The following is a 14,356-nucleotide window of genomic DNA, read 5'->3' as shown; positions in this document are numbered from 1 at the left end:
CAGGGGTCTCAAAATAACCTGGCTCCCAATCCAGTATCTGTTGACAGCAATAGGAATTTGTATTTTAAAAAAGAATAATAATCACAGCACAATTTTTGGTTTTCTTCTCGTGATGTTACTAATGATCATTGAGATTTTCCAGAAAATAGTCACTGGCAAGTGTCCCTTCCTGAGCCTGAGGGCCATTCAGGCAGTTGTTAATCCCCAAGAATAGCTCTGTTCTGTAGTCATCCCAAAATACAGAATATCTACAGGCTCTGTGCTCCTTTTCCTTAACTGTGCAGAGACTTGACGATGGGAGGACATTACAGCTCCTTAATGTTTGTGCTGTAAGGCTTTAAGTTATTGATGGCAGAAGCACAGAATTATATCTGAGTCGAATCCTTTTTCTTTTTTTTTTTTTTTTTTGTGTGTGTGTGTGTGATAGTCCTGTAACTGCTGCTACTTGTATTTACCTCTTCTTTTTGAAGTCATTTCATTTCCTGCAGAAACCTTCCCTCCATTCTTCATCCATACCTAGCAGCATACCTATTGCTGCGCCATACCTAGCTTCTGGCTAGCTTCAGCGATGGAGGAAGGATAGAGCCATTAGAGATCCCGTTTGCCTTCTCCCAACACTATTTCATACTCTGCTATCTGGGCATATGGTCCTCACTAGAGATGAGTCAAAAACTTTTTATATCACTTTCTTCTTCTCAAAGGCTTTTCAGGGGTCCAGGTAGTACTGCGTGTTTTGGGAATGACAGTAGGTGCAGGCTGTGGAGCTGTATTCTCCTGTGACTGGATTTGCTGATGAAGCTTTTGACTAAGCAAAAAGTTAAACACTACTTCCTGTGCATAGTTAGGAGCCTATTCTGATTCTGTAGTAGAAACATCAGAGTAAATTTAAGAAGTCACTGCTTCCAGCTATTTGCTAACTATTTTCAAAATGCACGAGGCTGGTGGAGCAGAAAGCATCTCTGAATTACATCTGGCAGCTTCACCAAAACCTCACCTTCCTTGGCAGCAGACCTGAAACAGTGGGGTTTTGCACAGGAACAGATACAGTGCCACACATCCCTGCTGTCAGCTTTGCTTTGGTAGAGCAAGGGAAGGGACGGAAGTGCTGGTAGTGTTGTAATTTCTCTTTGTAGACTTGTAAAAGCTTTTTAATGAGTGTAGTATGAACTGCCTGTTTGTTGTTCTCTTGAAGGTTTGTTTTTCCTTTTCTCATGCATTATTAAATGTGAGTGGCAATAACTTCAGCTTTCAAGATACATGATTGTGGGGCACTATCCATGCAAGGATATGACTCTTTTTTTCCCTGTGGTCATGGTGAGCCTGGAAATGAATAACTTCAATGTTTCACATGCCTTTTGTCCAATCCAAAAAGGTGTTGAACCAGAAGCCTGGTGGTTTGAATGGGGGAGTTCATGTTAATGTTGGTTGTCATTAAAGCATGTTCAGTAGAGTATACAGATTTGTGAAAAGAGAGAAATAAAGTTGTCAGAGGTGGCTGCAGGACATGCTCTTGTCATTCTTTTTTCCATGCAGATTCAGTATTTGTGTTGCACTGGAAATCACTTTTGGCTCCATTCTGCTGTCAGATGCCTCCCTCTGCCTCTCCTTTTGCTTCTTCCAAGCCTTGGTTACTGCTGGCCATGCCAGGAGTGATGGGCTGGACATGAAGACAGTGATTTGTTTCTCTAATCTGGTCATGCGTGTCAGATGCCCAAGATCCATCAGTCTCTTAATCCCTCCATAGAGGGCTGCTGTTTTTCTTTATAGGGAACTGTTGTTCACTGCGGATGTTTCTTGCGTGTGCTTCAGAAGCAGCTGCGTTAAATGTGGGCTGGCACCTCTGCAAAGGGAGGCTGAGCATGGGGCTTGCAGGGGTGCCAGGGCAAGGAGGGCTGTGGGCAGGAATGGCTTATAAATAGGAGGAGAAATGGAAATGTTCCCTTTTGTTTTTCCACCACAAACCAGTCTTTGGGAATGAGGATGGAGGTGAATGAGGAATGGTTTGCCATTTATTAAAAAAGAGAGATAGCTGAAGCGGAAAGCCTCATTTGTTGGAGAAATGTTGCAGGAGAGAGAAAGCCAAACTGCTGTGCAAAACCCTGTCTGAATTTGCTCAGTTTTCAATTACAAGAGTAAATCAGTTGACAATCCCTGTCAGTGAGATTGCTGTCTCAGTCACTTCAGGCAAAGGAGACCCAGCAGGTGCCCAAGTGAAATTCTTCCCAAGTGCCCTCTTGCTTACGCTCAGCTGCATCACTTTCCAGTAAAACCATTCAAATGCTGTGTCAAAAATTCATGAGTTTGAGTGCTTTAACAGAAGCAGAGGAGAGACCTTTCTGTATCGTCCTGGAACAGCTCATGGAAAACTCAAAGGGAGCTTGTAGTGTTCAGTTGGGCTCCACTCACCCACCTAAGAGCTCCTCTCCCAGGGCTACATAAGGCTTTAGTGTTTCATTGAAATCACAGTGGGACGTTGACTTCAATGGCAAATCGATAAATGGGCTGCTGGTATAAACCCAGTTACTGATGTATCAAACCTGAATATAGCTGAAATTATGCATATTATGGATAGGATTTTCCACTCTTTTCCTGCTGACATTTGTTGAATATTTTACTATAATTTTAATTAAAAGCAGAGCCAGAGCAGTGCAGAAAGATTTAAAAATCACAGTCTCCATACACATTTAAGAACTCAGGGAGCACTGCTGTTGGTTACTTTATTTATTTTGCCATGTGGCAGTCAGCCCTTGAAAAATCTTATACTGTTTTACTTCCACGATGCAATTCTCAGCCTGCTCACAGTATGAAAACATTGGCAGTGTTGAAGCTGAATTTGCATCTTTGCTTGTGAAATGTTTTCCCTTAAGTGAATGCGAATGAAGCATTATTGAGTATCAAATCATAGGACTTGCTGCATAACTAATTTCCAGCAGAATCTGGTTCTTTTCCAGTTCCAGTAGTACCATTCATAACAGGCAGAGCCCTGTGAAAGCAGCAGTTTGGTCCATGTAATCAGCTAGTCTTTGTAATTAAGACTCTGTGTATGGAAAATAAAGGATGAGAGAGGTATAAATAGAAGCTTTGAGGATGGAGGAAGTCATAATCAAAGATAAGTGAGGAGATCTTTTGGTGCTTTTGGACTAAGCTGATCCTGTTAAAGTTTTGTTATTCTTGGCAGATTAAGTGTCACTACTGCAGCAGAAAAACTCAGAGGTATGTGGAATGTCAACAAATTGTCAGCAAAAAAATAACCTAGAAGAAGTCAGCATTAAGAACAATCATGTTATTTGTCTGAGGTACAGTGTTGCCCCAGGGAAAGGCAACAGGACTTTTCCGATTGATTTATGCAGCTAGGAATTCATGAGAATTCATCCTCCTATTATAATTTGAATTTATGGTTTGAGTTTCAATTAAAGTGACACTTTAAAAAAAACAACAACAAAAACAAAAAACAAAAACAAAAAAAAAAAAAAACCTAAGATCATTAAAGTGTAGCCCAGAGGAAATAGACATCTTTTATCTTTGGCAAAATTAAACACATGCATACATCATCTTATACCTTCAAATCTTCCGTAAGTCTCAAAAAAAATGAATGAATGAGGGCAACTGGGGAAGCCAGCTATAGCTTATTCTGAACCATGTGGTTTTGATTGCTGGGAACAGTTGTATGCTGGTTTGTTAAATGACCTAGGAGGGGAAGGCCATGAGCACAAAAAGCCACTCCCTTCATAGACTGAAATGAGGCTTAGTCACCAAGGAAAATCTACAGGTCTGTAATTCGGGGTGTAACACGGAGCATACAGATGGTGTTTTTAATATTGATGCATTGTTGATTCATTCTTCCATGTACTTCTTCACGTGCTTCTGGTTGATTTAGCTGAGCTTGCAAAGCCATGAAACCCAGCCTTCACAATTTCCAGCCACTGATGTTCCTATTGGTCATTTTGGCCTCAAATTAATGTGGTCTGGTAGAAGGTCTATAACATTGCTTCTGTGGGCTTTGACAAAGCAGACCTCGATCATGTCAGGCTGACTGTAGTTTAGTTACAATCACTGTTTCTGTCTAGCATTCTTGGCTCGCATCTTTGTTGACTGCAGTCACTGAAGATGGAGCTTATTTGCCGGGCACTCCAGGCTGACTGGAAAGACATGCACAGTAATAGCACAAATTAGCCTGTGTGACTGATTCTTCTGGCCACATCTGGCTAAGCAGTAGGTGTCAGTGGGCAACTGTGTTAGTTCAACTGACATACGGATTTACAGCAGCTCTGTTTTCAGTCCTGAGTAGGAGCTGACATTCCCAAGTTCCTGCTGTATGAAAACAGTGAGTTTCACCCACACTCACGAATAAGCTAGTCATTTAGAAAAGGAGGGTAGTTACATTAATACATTGCTTATACTGCACTTCTGAGCCATGATCCTGTGTTTTACAATACAATTTTGAATAGTGAGTATTTCGGCAACTACCCTCTCTGCCGGAAGAAGCATTTCGAACTCCACTAGCATGCATATGTTTTCCTCCTCTGCATCAGGTACAGAGCATACCTGGAAATTGGACTGCCCTCTTGCTCAGAGCAGGAGGGCTGCAGCTGGATTTGTGGGAGATTTGGGTTCCCAACACCTCTGGACTCGTGTTTTAATCAATGCTGGTCTGGAGGTCTTGGGCCCTAAAAATATTATAACATTGTGGCTGTGTCTGCCAAAGTATTTTGGGTTGGGATTTTTATTGCTGCTTTCTCTAGAGCAAGGTGGAGGGATCAGTAAGTAGTGCTGTGCCTGTGAAAACTGTAATAGTTCTAAAATACTGCTTCTGCTTTCAGTCATGTTCTCAACCCTTGCTAACAAAAAGCTTTTTGAATTCTTGATTGGCTCTACCTGCCAACATAACATACTGATTGCTCAGCTGGTGCAAAGAATACGCTTAATTAATTACAAGCTCCTACAACTTTTGTACAACCTCATATGTATTGCTTTTTTTAATGCATTCTCTCTTTGCCTTTCCCCTCAACCTATAAATAGTTTGAGATGTACAGGATATTAGATGAAAGCAAGATAAACATAATTCACAAGTTGTGTTTTTTTTTTTTGTTTGTTTTTGTTTTTTTTTTTAATGTATGCTCCATACATTGAAGGAATAACTGAGCTTTAATCATCAAAGTTAGGTCAAATAAAATTTAAAAAAAGGCAATGGAATTTTGTTCTGATATAACACACATGTACCATCCCGAAAAAATAGCGTTATGATGTTGGTTTATTATCCCAGCTAATCAAGTTATCACAGGTTACCAGAAGGGAGAATATTTTTTATCTGCACGCACTAAAATGTCAAAGCAGAGTCTCCAGGCAAAACAGACCCATAAGCATCTAATCTTTTAAGAACCAAATAGCTGTTTTTGCACTTCCTGTCCAAACTCAGTGGGAATTCTCATATCCTTTAAATCTGAGAGAAGATGAAAAATCTTCTTTAATTTGTCTTTTAAGCAGGGATGAAAAAAAGACAAAATTCATGACAAAGCCTATTATTTTAGGTATGTGCTTTGATAGTATCCAATTCCAGCAGAGCTGAGTTGTTCATGGCTTTTGCAAGACCTCCATTGTCCTGACCACTCTAGCAGTTTTGGCAGATGCTCTTAATAAAAACAGCTGTGTCAAAAAAGCTCTGCCCTCATGCAGCTTGCTTTGCTTCCAGCAGTTTTTCATATATTAGGACACCTATGTGTATCCACAGGAGTTTTTGTTGATTTAGGTGTTCATATCCAGTGCACGTTGTTTCAGCATTTGCTATATGTGCCTCACTTGAAATATGTTCGTGTGTCTTCTTTCAGATGTGTGTGTGTGTAGCTGAGAAGGCTGGGTTCCTTACCTTGCCCCTAGGTATTCAAAATGTCGCTTTGTGTCTCTGTAGCCTACAAGCTGCAGATCATGTCTCCCATTCTGCACGCTGTCTACCAAGCTGCTGGTGTATGTGTGCTCCTTAATGTGTTGCAGTCAAAACTCACTGACTTCTCACAACACTGTTATTTAAACTAACACCTCTGCCTTTGACTAAAACAAGTAGTAAAAGAATGAAGTTCACACTCATAGAGCAGACAAAAGGCAGGAGTATAAGGTGATTATTTAGTGCTCTCAAATGCATGAAAGATTAATCTTAAAATACATTTTTTTAAACAGGTAAAGTTATTTAGATCCTTAGAAAGTGGCTATGAAATGCTACAAACCTAAAACAAGAGCATTTTGTATTCAGGTTAAACTAAGTCTTTTGGCTGTCTGTATATTACTCCTAGCTAGATTTAGTGGTGTGGTGGGGCTGGTACAAATGACTATGCAAAGTGCATGGCATTGAAGAGCCATAGTCAGAACATGTACACTGGTGTGTGTTGTGTGTCTGTGTATACATAGATTTTTATATATATATACTAAAACTGTGTGTGTATATATATATATACACTATATACTGAGCAGTGATTAAAAAAAAAAATAATACTGTGGAGATGCTTGTACTGGGGTTAGAAGTTGCATAAGAATAAATTCTGTGCTGCAGCAAGATACCCACTTTGGGTTGTTTATTGCATTAGCTGGCATCTCAGAGAGGCACTTCAAGACCATCTCAGCACACGAGATGATATTGCAACCATTATTTGAAGCCATAACAAAAGAATTTCTGCTATTTTTAAATGGTGCTTTTAAGATTTTTCTGGGTCTTATAGGACAGCTGCTCTCCAAAGGTGATCATTGCAAACCCTGAACTTACTTCAAAGTGTTTTTTCTGCCACCTGTTTAGTGTTGGGACACAGAAGTACTTGCAGACTTCATGCTAATGGAAACTCTTGTCCTCCTTAGTGATAAGCGCAGCTCTTAAGCACTGTTGTTGGTTCCCTCTTAAAGACGAAAAAGCAAGGAAGGGAAACATACAAGAAAAAAATGTTTAGTTGTATCAGTGATGGCATGTGGAACAGCACTGAGTATTGCAGCTGTTTCACTTGTGTGTGTATTGTTTATCAATTTACTTGGTACTAGCTTGGTACAACTTACTTGGTACTAGCACACTTGAAAATCCTCAAATGGCAATATATGCAATTCTACCTTTTGGTTCATCTTTTCTTGCAGAGCTGCCTTTTTTGCAAGGGGATGGTTTTTTTTAACCAAATTGTATCACCTGTCAAGAATTTTCATGTGATTCTTGGAAACCTGCTGCAGAGTCTTCACTATCTGCTATTCAGTCCTGTTTTCTTCTCTTTTCAGCAGGTAAGCAAATGTTTCTGCAGCACTATCTGCAATGGTAAAATGTTTCCAATTTCAGACACCTGGAGAGATGCTTTTGTTGGAGAGACTAGGGTCAGCATTTCTCTTCCAGTATTTCCAACAGATCCTATTGTATTTCCTGCCACAAAAAATATGTGATAACAATGCAATACTTAGTGATTTTTAACATCAGCACATGTTAGTCTATATCTCTCTAGCTTTAGTGCAGCTTAAAAAGTGAACTTTCAGAGTTGTGAATCTATTTAGAGCTGAATCAGATCTGTGAGCAAGCAATACTGAAAATAGTTTGAATTTCTTCTCTCCGATAGAAACCTCTAAATAAGTCCGTGTCCTTGGGGAAAAAAAGCCTTGAAGTAGAGAGCCACCATGGGTGCTGCTAAAGCTCTGGTGTTACCCACCACGGTGACCTCAAGCTTAATGAGATGTTTCAGATACTGTTCACCAAGATCATAGTCAGAAAACCACTGCAGAAGCAGATTAAGCTGCACTGGCAGACTGTGCACTGAAGCGTATGAAGGATTATCAAATTACCTATATTGAGGCAAGAAGCAGCACCAAACAGCTGAGTGGTAGTAGTATTTTAAACAGCTGCAGCTATTTCTGCAGAGGTGCTTGGGCACAACCATCTCAAGTTCATTACTATTCAGTGCTAGAATTGAGTTAGCATTTGAGATTCAAGGTTTTTTATGGACGAAGGGAGTCATTAATGGAGAGTGTGTATGGGGCTGTGTGTATGTGTGTTTATGTGATGGAAAAGTCGATGTCCTTAATCTGTCCTTGTTCTGTTTTTCTTTTGATATTATCATCACACATGGTAGCTCTTATTTTTTCAAAGTAATTTATACATTTTCTTAGAAAACAATTGCTAGTTTCTTCCTACAAAATAATTTTCTTTCTGAACATATGCAGATATTTATTTTCTCTATAAGAATTACTTTATCACTAAGCTGCGTGAGCTAAGCTCTGCTATGGCTTTAGTTTTTCTTCTGTGATATTTAAGTGAAGAGGCCTTTTCTAAAGGGTTCAGCCTTTAAAACCTTTGTTTTGATTTATTTGGTGATAATGCATGCTTTCGTCCAAATTTTTGTCAAGATGTAAATGATGGAAATACCTACTCCATGCTACCTCATTACAGTGATAGCTGGATTTTGCCACAGTGGTTATTTTGTCTCATCCCAGGCTGTGTGGGTAGGTAGGCATGACACATCCTGAAGCTCTACTAGGGCCTTGCACCATATGCAGTGCGACCCACAGCAGTATGTGGCTTCATCTTTGAACTGCATGCAATTGTTTAAAAGTGAGAGAAATAATTTTCCATTCTGCTGCACCTTTTGGCAAGGATTTCTAGGGTGTTTTTACCTATTCCCTGAGGAGTGAGCTAGTGGCACGAGTAGCAGAGATGGTACTTGACAGCTGTGTGTACCATCATGGGTCTCAGATGATGAAAAATACGGGTGTGGGTATTGCTCTCAACTCCTGTGGAAAAGCTGAGGTAAGAATCTGGGTATAACTTGGTCAGGAAATTCCTGATACCTGTGTCCACGTTATTTCAAGCATGACCAGAAAATTTCTGCTTCTGAACTTTGCAGCTTTCTCTAAAACAAATATCCATGTCTGGTGTTTGTTAAGTTAGTAATCTACCAACTAATTTGTTATTAATTATGAGTTCTGCTGGCAGCATCTCCAAATATTGCTGCTAGGAGGATTCAGCCATTGCAAGCAGAAGTAAACACCGATTTAATGCTTCAGGACATATTTTGAAAAGTTTGCTGCAAACACTCTGTTTTTGGTTTGTTCATTGGTGAACTTTTTCTTCTTGCTATTGTAAATGATTGCATCTTAGAATAAACAATTGGACATGCACATGCCTTCTGTTCCAAGCAGAGCATTTGCAAACTATTCCACTGTAAACTGTTTATGGAGTACTGTGTAATCTGTAACCTTACTGTGATGGACAGGCTGACTGGAATTCCCAACATGTGAGGCAGTAGTAGAAGTTAAGGCTTGAAAAACTCACCAGCATCTCAAAAGTGTTGGCTGACTAGAAATACCAATATCTCATGGAGAAACACTGCATACATGCTGCAAAGCTAACATTTTATAAATACTTATTTTTTTGCATTGCAAAAACCAAAACTTCTCACTTGCTGGCGATACAGTAGACTTTAAGTGATACTTGTGGCTTCAAGTGCAGCACTGTATTCAAATTTCATATTCCTACGGTGTGCATATTTTCACAGTTATATATTTTTTTTTTTCATTGTGCTGTGATATAATTTAAATGTCTTAGTCAAGATTGCAGTCCTGTGGTAATGGGGACCATAGAAAACACATGTTGAAAGTTTCAGGTAAGTTTCAAATTTCAGAGAAACTTTACAAGTTTCTTTGTAAGTGTTAGTGCATTCATTTAACTTTCTGGATGTGTAGGGTCCCATATGAGTCAGTGGAAATATCCCAGGCTTGGCATGACAGGGGCCTAATCAGAAACAGCAAACTGATGTGGTTGCTGTACTCACAAGGAGAAAGAAGCTGGTGAAAATTTTGAAGGATGAAGGAGGTTAGCAATGCTTCCTATGTCACAGCTAATAAGCACGCAATCTTTTCATAATTAGTAGTACTATGAGAAGTTCCTAGCAAAACTGTATTTCTTTGTTTGATCCCTTTTTTCTCCTTCTCCTCCAATAAAAACAAGAGAACCCGGCAATTATCTTCATTCATTTTTTCAATTCTTGTCCACTGCTGGAGTGGGTGTTAGTCTCAGCTCAATTCTTCCTTAAAAATCTCAGCCAATTCCCTAGCCAGAAGATGCTCTTTACCAGTACATCCAGTTGTCCTTTCTGTTTGGGACGTCCCGTTGAAGGCTGTTACCTTGGCCCTTTTCTCTGAATCTTTTCTCTGAATCCTGTGATGCCTTTGGTCAGTCCAATGGCAGATTCTCCTAGAAATACTCCTAATTTAATATGTCCCTGTTTGAAATACCAGCTGAGACTGAAAACACAAGATAACTCCCAAACGTCTCTTCATCTAGGGTCAGAGCATGCACTCAGGGAAGTGAAACATTCATTAGTAGGATGCCAAATTATTTATACTTGTTTCATTATCAGTGAGCGGTAAGAGACTGGGAATGAGATTAATCTCCTCTAGTTTGATAAATTTACGGCTGAGAATACTGTATCCGTAACTGAACTATTCACATTACATTCTCTTTGCAGTCAGTAGTAAGAAGAGACACTTCCAGAGCATGTCCTACCAAGGCAGCTTTAAATATCTTTACAGTATGTGTTGAAGTGTAGCATAGTTGTGCCTGTTTTTTCCCCAGCACTATAAAATGAGGTCTAAGTTTCCCTGTATGTCTTTGGTTGTCAGACACATGCATGTCTCAATCCCAATGTCCATTACTTCATTTCCTGGTAGTTGGTGTTGAATTAATTAAAAAAAAAAAATGTGAAGACCAACCTGCAGTGACTGACTGACCTTTATCTCAACCTTAATTTCACTTTTCACTTCTGACCTCCAGGTTACTATGATGCTGTCACTGCAGTCATTAGTGTCCTATCTCTTTTCCTCAGCTCTTGTGAACAATTAAATCAAGAGGAAGGAATGATTTAAAATGGTATTCCCAGTTTTCTTCCTTTTCTTTATTTACCATCTCAGTAAAATTACAGACAGTAGAAAAGTAGATAAAAGCATAAATATTCTATTATCTGTTGATTTACCTAGCTTATTGTATCCGAAATAACAATATCACCTATGTAGCTGATTTAAGTAAAAGAATGAAAAAAGTATCTTTCATTTTTCATTTTTCCTCAGCTTCATGCTAATGAAACTCAACTTCCATAGGGCTAAGCAAAGGAAGACCTCATTGAGCCTCACTGAGGTTTGAATAATCTTCCAAAAGTTAAATAATGAGGATTACCAAAGTAAGGCCTTCAAATGTTATGAATCAGGTATAAATAATGATGTGAGCTTGAAAATTATTATTCTTGGGGATTTCTTTAGAATTTGCATTCTGGTTTTAAGATTAATTGTTTTCTTTTTTTCTAGCTTTTTCAACACTAGACTTTGACTAGATAGCATTTCTAGGTAAAATAATAATAAAAGTACACAGATAAATGCTAGTGGCTCCTGGGCATATTTTCATTAAACCTCTTAACTAGGACTTAATAAAGTAGCTGGTAATTTTGAATGCATTTCTTCATTGTTATGAAAGTTTAGGTCTTCTCACAGGGAAAAATAGTTATACAACATTATGGATTCGGCCTCTAAAAATTAAAGAGCTTAAACTTTTTTTTTTTTTTTTAGAGATTGCTGAGCACCTACAGTAATGTTGGAAAGCATTTTGCCTTTCCAAATATTCTTTAAAATGCTTGAACCCAGAAGATTTTTATTTGAAAGCATAGGTAGGTAGCAATGCACTCAGAAAATTTCTCTATTATTACAGCAAAATAAGTTTAGACACATTTACATTTCAAACAACACACTAAATTCTTGAACTAACAAACCAAGGGAACTAAAATGGAGTCAATGAACCAAAAACCTGGATTTGAAACACTATTTATCTTTATGCCAGTCTGAATCAAAAGTTCAGTTGTGGATGCTCTCATCCCTCTGAGTTTTCAAATCTGGATCCAAAAATTTGTTGGAGCCAATCTCTAAAGCAGATCATTAATAAAGCTAACATCATACGTGTGTGTGTGAGTGTATATATATACATATATGTATATATAATATACATATTATTATGTATATGTATATGTATTATATATACATATATGTATATATATACACTCACACACACGTATGTCCTTCACACACAGAGTATTAGCTGAGAGATAATACAGATTGGCATATATTTATTTTATGTATAAAGTGATGCAACTCTCCCTTTCCTGTCCTCCCTTCTCCCAGTCTCCAAATCTTTGTGCTGGCACCTAGTGCTGTATAGACAAATATTGCAGAAAGGAAAACAGCAATTATTTTATATTTTTTTGAAAAAAAAAAAAAAAAGTTCTGGTTCATTTTTTTCCCTGTGATCATCAATCAAATTAAACTGATTGCTTAAAAATTGGTGCAAGGAAGCAGTATCCAAACTGCATCCTTACACGTTTTCTAATTACACTCAGCTCTGATTACAGTTCCACCTGCCCAGCAGCAACATAATATATTTTTACATTTTCTTTTCTTTCAGTACACTTCATTGGTAATTCACTTTCTCTAGAAAGGAGTGCCTCTTTTAGGAGAGACAGAATTCACTGGTTTCATGACATTTTGTTTCTGCAGAAGAAATGGGTGAACTCACTTGGAATAAATACAAAGCAAGACAAAACATTACACAGGACAAAATTAAATCCCAAACTGACCTTTTGCAGTCTCAGAGAAGAAGAAGAAGAAGGGGAAAAAAAAAAAAAAAGTATGTGGGAAAGGCTGCTTCCCTTTATCTTCTTTCTGGTGGCCTGTAGTTGGCAAGTACCAAAGCACTGCAGTTGAGACTAAATCTTTATAGATGTGCGTTGTGGCAAAAAGCAGATGAAGGGCAAAAAGTGAAGACTTGCTGAAAGGGAGCCTGCTCCTGCAGCCCTTTTCCTGGAAGCTTTGGCAAAGGCAGTGGAGGAGCCTATGCAGTGTTGGGGCTGCCCTGGCGGGTTGAAGGCCATTGCCATGGTGGGGATCGGGGCCAGTGCCTCTCGCTGCAAACAGCAGGCCCCTAGCACGAGGAATAGGAAAAGCAGTGCTTGAAAGCATCATGCTGTTCTACCTCCAGGTTCAACTGTGGAGAACAGAGCAAAAGCAAAGTGTAGGGAAAGGTGAGTTTATTCACTGGCCAGGCACAAATGAAGGAGTGTCTGAGACAAAGAAGGGTCTGAGATTTCTTTGTCCACCAAAAGCTAGGGTGACCTGAGGGAGCAGTGAGCGCAGCCACCATCTCACCTCCCTTGTTTTTGCCCTGCTACCCCTTTCCAGGGGCACAGCAAAGCACAGGTTGCCTTAAGTCAACTATAAATGTTTGCAAGGGGTGATGCTGTTCCAGTAAGGAGGCCATGGGCCACCTCCCAGCAGGCTGCACCTCCAGCCTTGCCATGAGGGTCTCAGTGGCCAGGGCCCTGGCTGCCATTTCGTGGTGCTGTTTGCCCTGTGCAGGGTGACAGGCTGTAGGTGTGTACTTCTGTACCTGGGCCCACTGAGTTGGGGCACTCAGAGCAGGGAAGGGGTTAAAAAGAAAAAAAAAGAAAAAAAAGGCTAACATAAGTGTTTGTTGTTTTTTAAGAGTAAGAGTGGACCAAGGACCAAGGTTTCTTGGTGAGGCATAGTTCTGTCTATCCTCCTTCACTGTCCCCCTCAGCGACTGACATGCCTTGCCTTGGAAACACCAGCTTGGTGACATTTGGTGCCAGCTAGTTTCCAAAGACCAAAGTATCAAAAGGAACTGAGACACTGATTTGAACATGGAATTGACTACAGCCCCATTTGTTAGAGGTCTTCAGTTTATTCTTTTTTCCAGTTTCCCAAAATGAAGTATGTTTCAAAGAAAGAGATGCAAGGAAATGCTGGCTACAAGCCCAGGATGTGGGGCTTTTTGTACAAAGGAGCCATGCATCCTAGGAACCTGGCCCAGGGCTTTCTGTACCAGCATCCCAGCTGTCCAGGAAGGCATCTGTAAGCCATTCCTGAGATAAATCCTTCCAGCTTTCTGCTTAGGAGTGGAAAGCTCAGTATGTGTGGGCTTTCAAACTGCTGGTACTAGCAGCAAGTCTGAAAGACCTTGGATGGCTCACATGTCCCAGTGCCTTGAAGCTGAAAATCATTGTGGTTCCCAACAGTTTTCTGCAAAAAACAGGAATTTTAGTCTTTCATACATATATTTAGAGAACTTAAATTGCTCTGCTGTGAAAAAGTTTCTATAGTCTGAGGTTGGAGAAAGTATCTTTTGAAATGACCGAAGAAAACCTGGTGAGTAAGAAAATTTGAGCAGCAGAAATCAAGAAAGACATGACAAAACTTTTGAACATGCACAAAACTTGTGAATGACACCTCTGTTCTTCACTGCATCCCACAATATAGCTTGAAGTTGCCAATGTTCATGCAGACTCCAGGT

The 14,356-nt window shown here is 39.5% G+C and overlaps 1 protein-coding gene across 3 annotated transcripts in view; it reads left to right on the top strand.

The window, feature by feature from the left end:
- Positions 1–14,356, top strand: part of PRR5 (proline rich 5) — an 86,447-nt gene that overhangs the window by 15,098 nt on the left and 56,993 nt on the right. For 2 of the 3 annotated variants that reach the window (XM_032189008.1, XM_032188999.1), the window contains one exon: positions 7,108–7,245. The exons of the other annotated variant lie outside the window; for it this stretch is intronic. The gene's annotated coding sequence lies outside the window, so the exon portion shown is untranslated. The remainder of the gene's footprint in view (positions 1–7,107; positions 7,246–14,356) is intronic. 3 annotated transcript variants of the gene reach the window in all.

Source organism: Aythya fuligula, chromosome 1, assembly GCF_009819795.1.
Source record: "Aythya fuligula isolate bAytFul2 chromosome 1, bAytFul2.pri, whole genome shotgun sequence".
Taxonomy (NCBI): domain Eukaryota; kingdom Metazoa; phylum Chordata; class Aves; order Anseriformes; family Anatidae; genus Aythya; species Aythya fuligula.
This window is presented reverse-complemented; position numbering and strand designations above follow the sequence as displayed.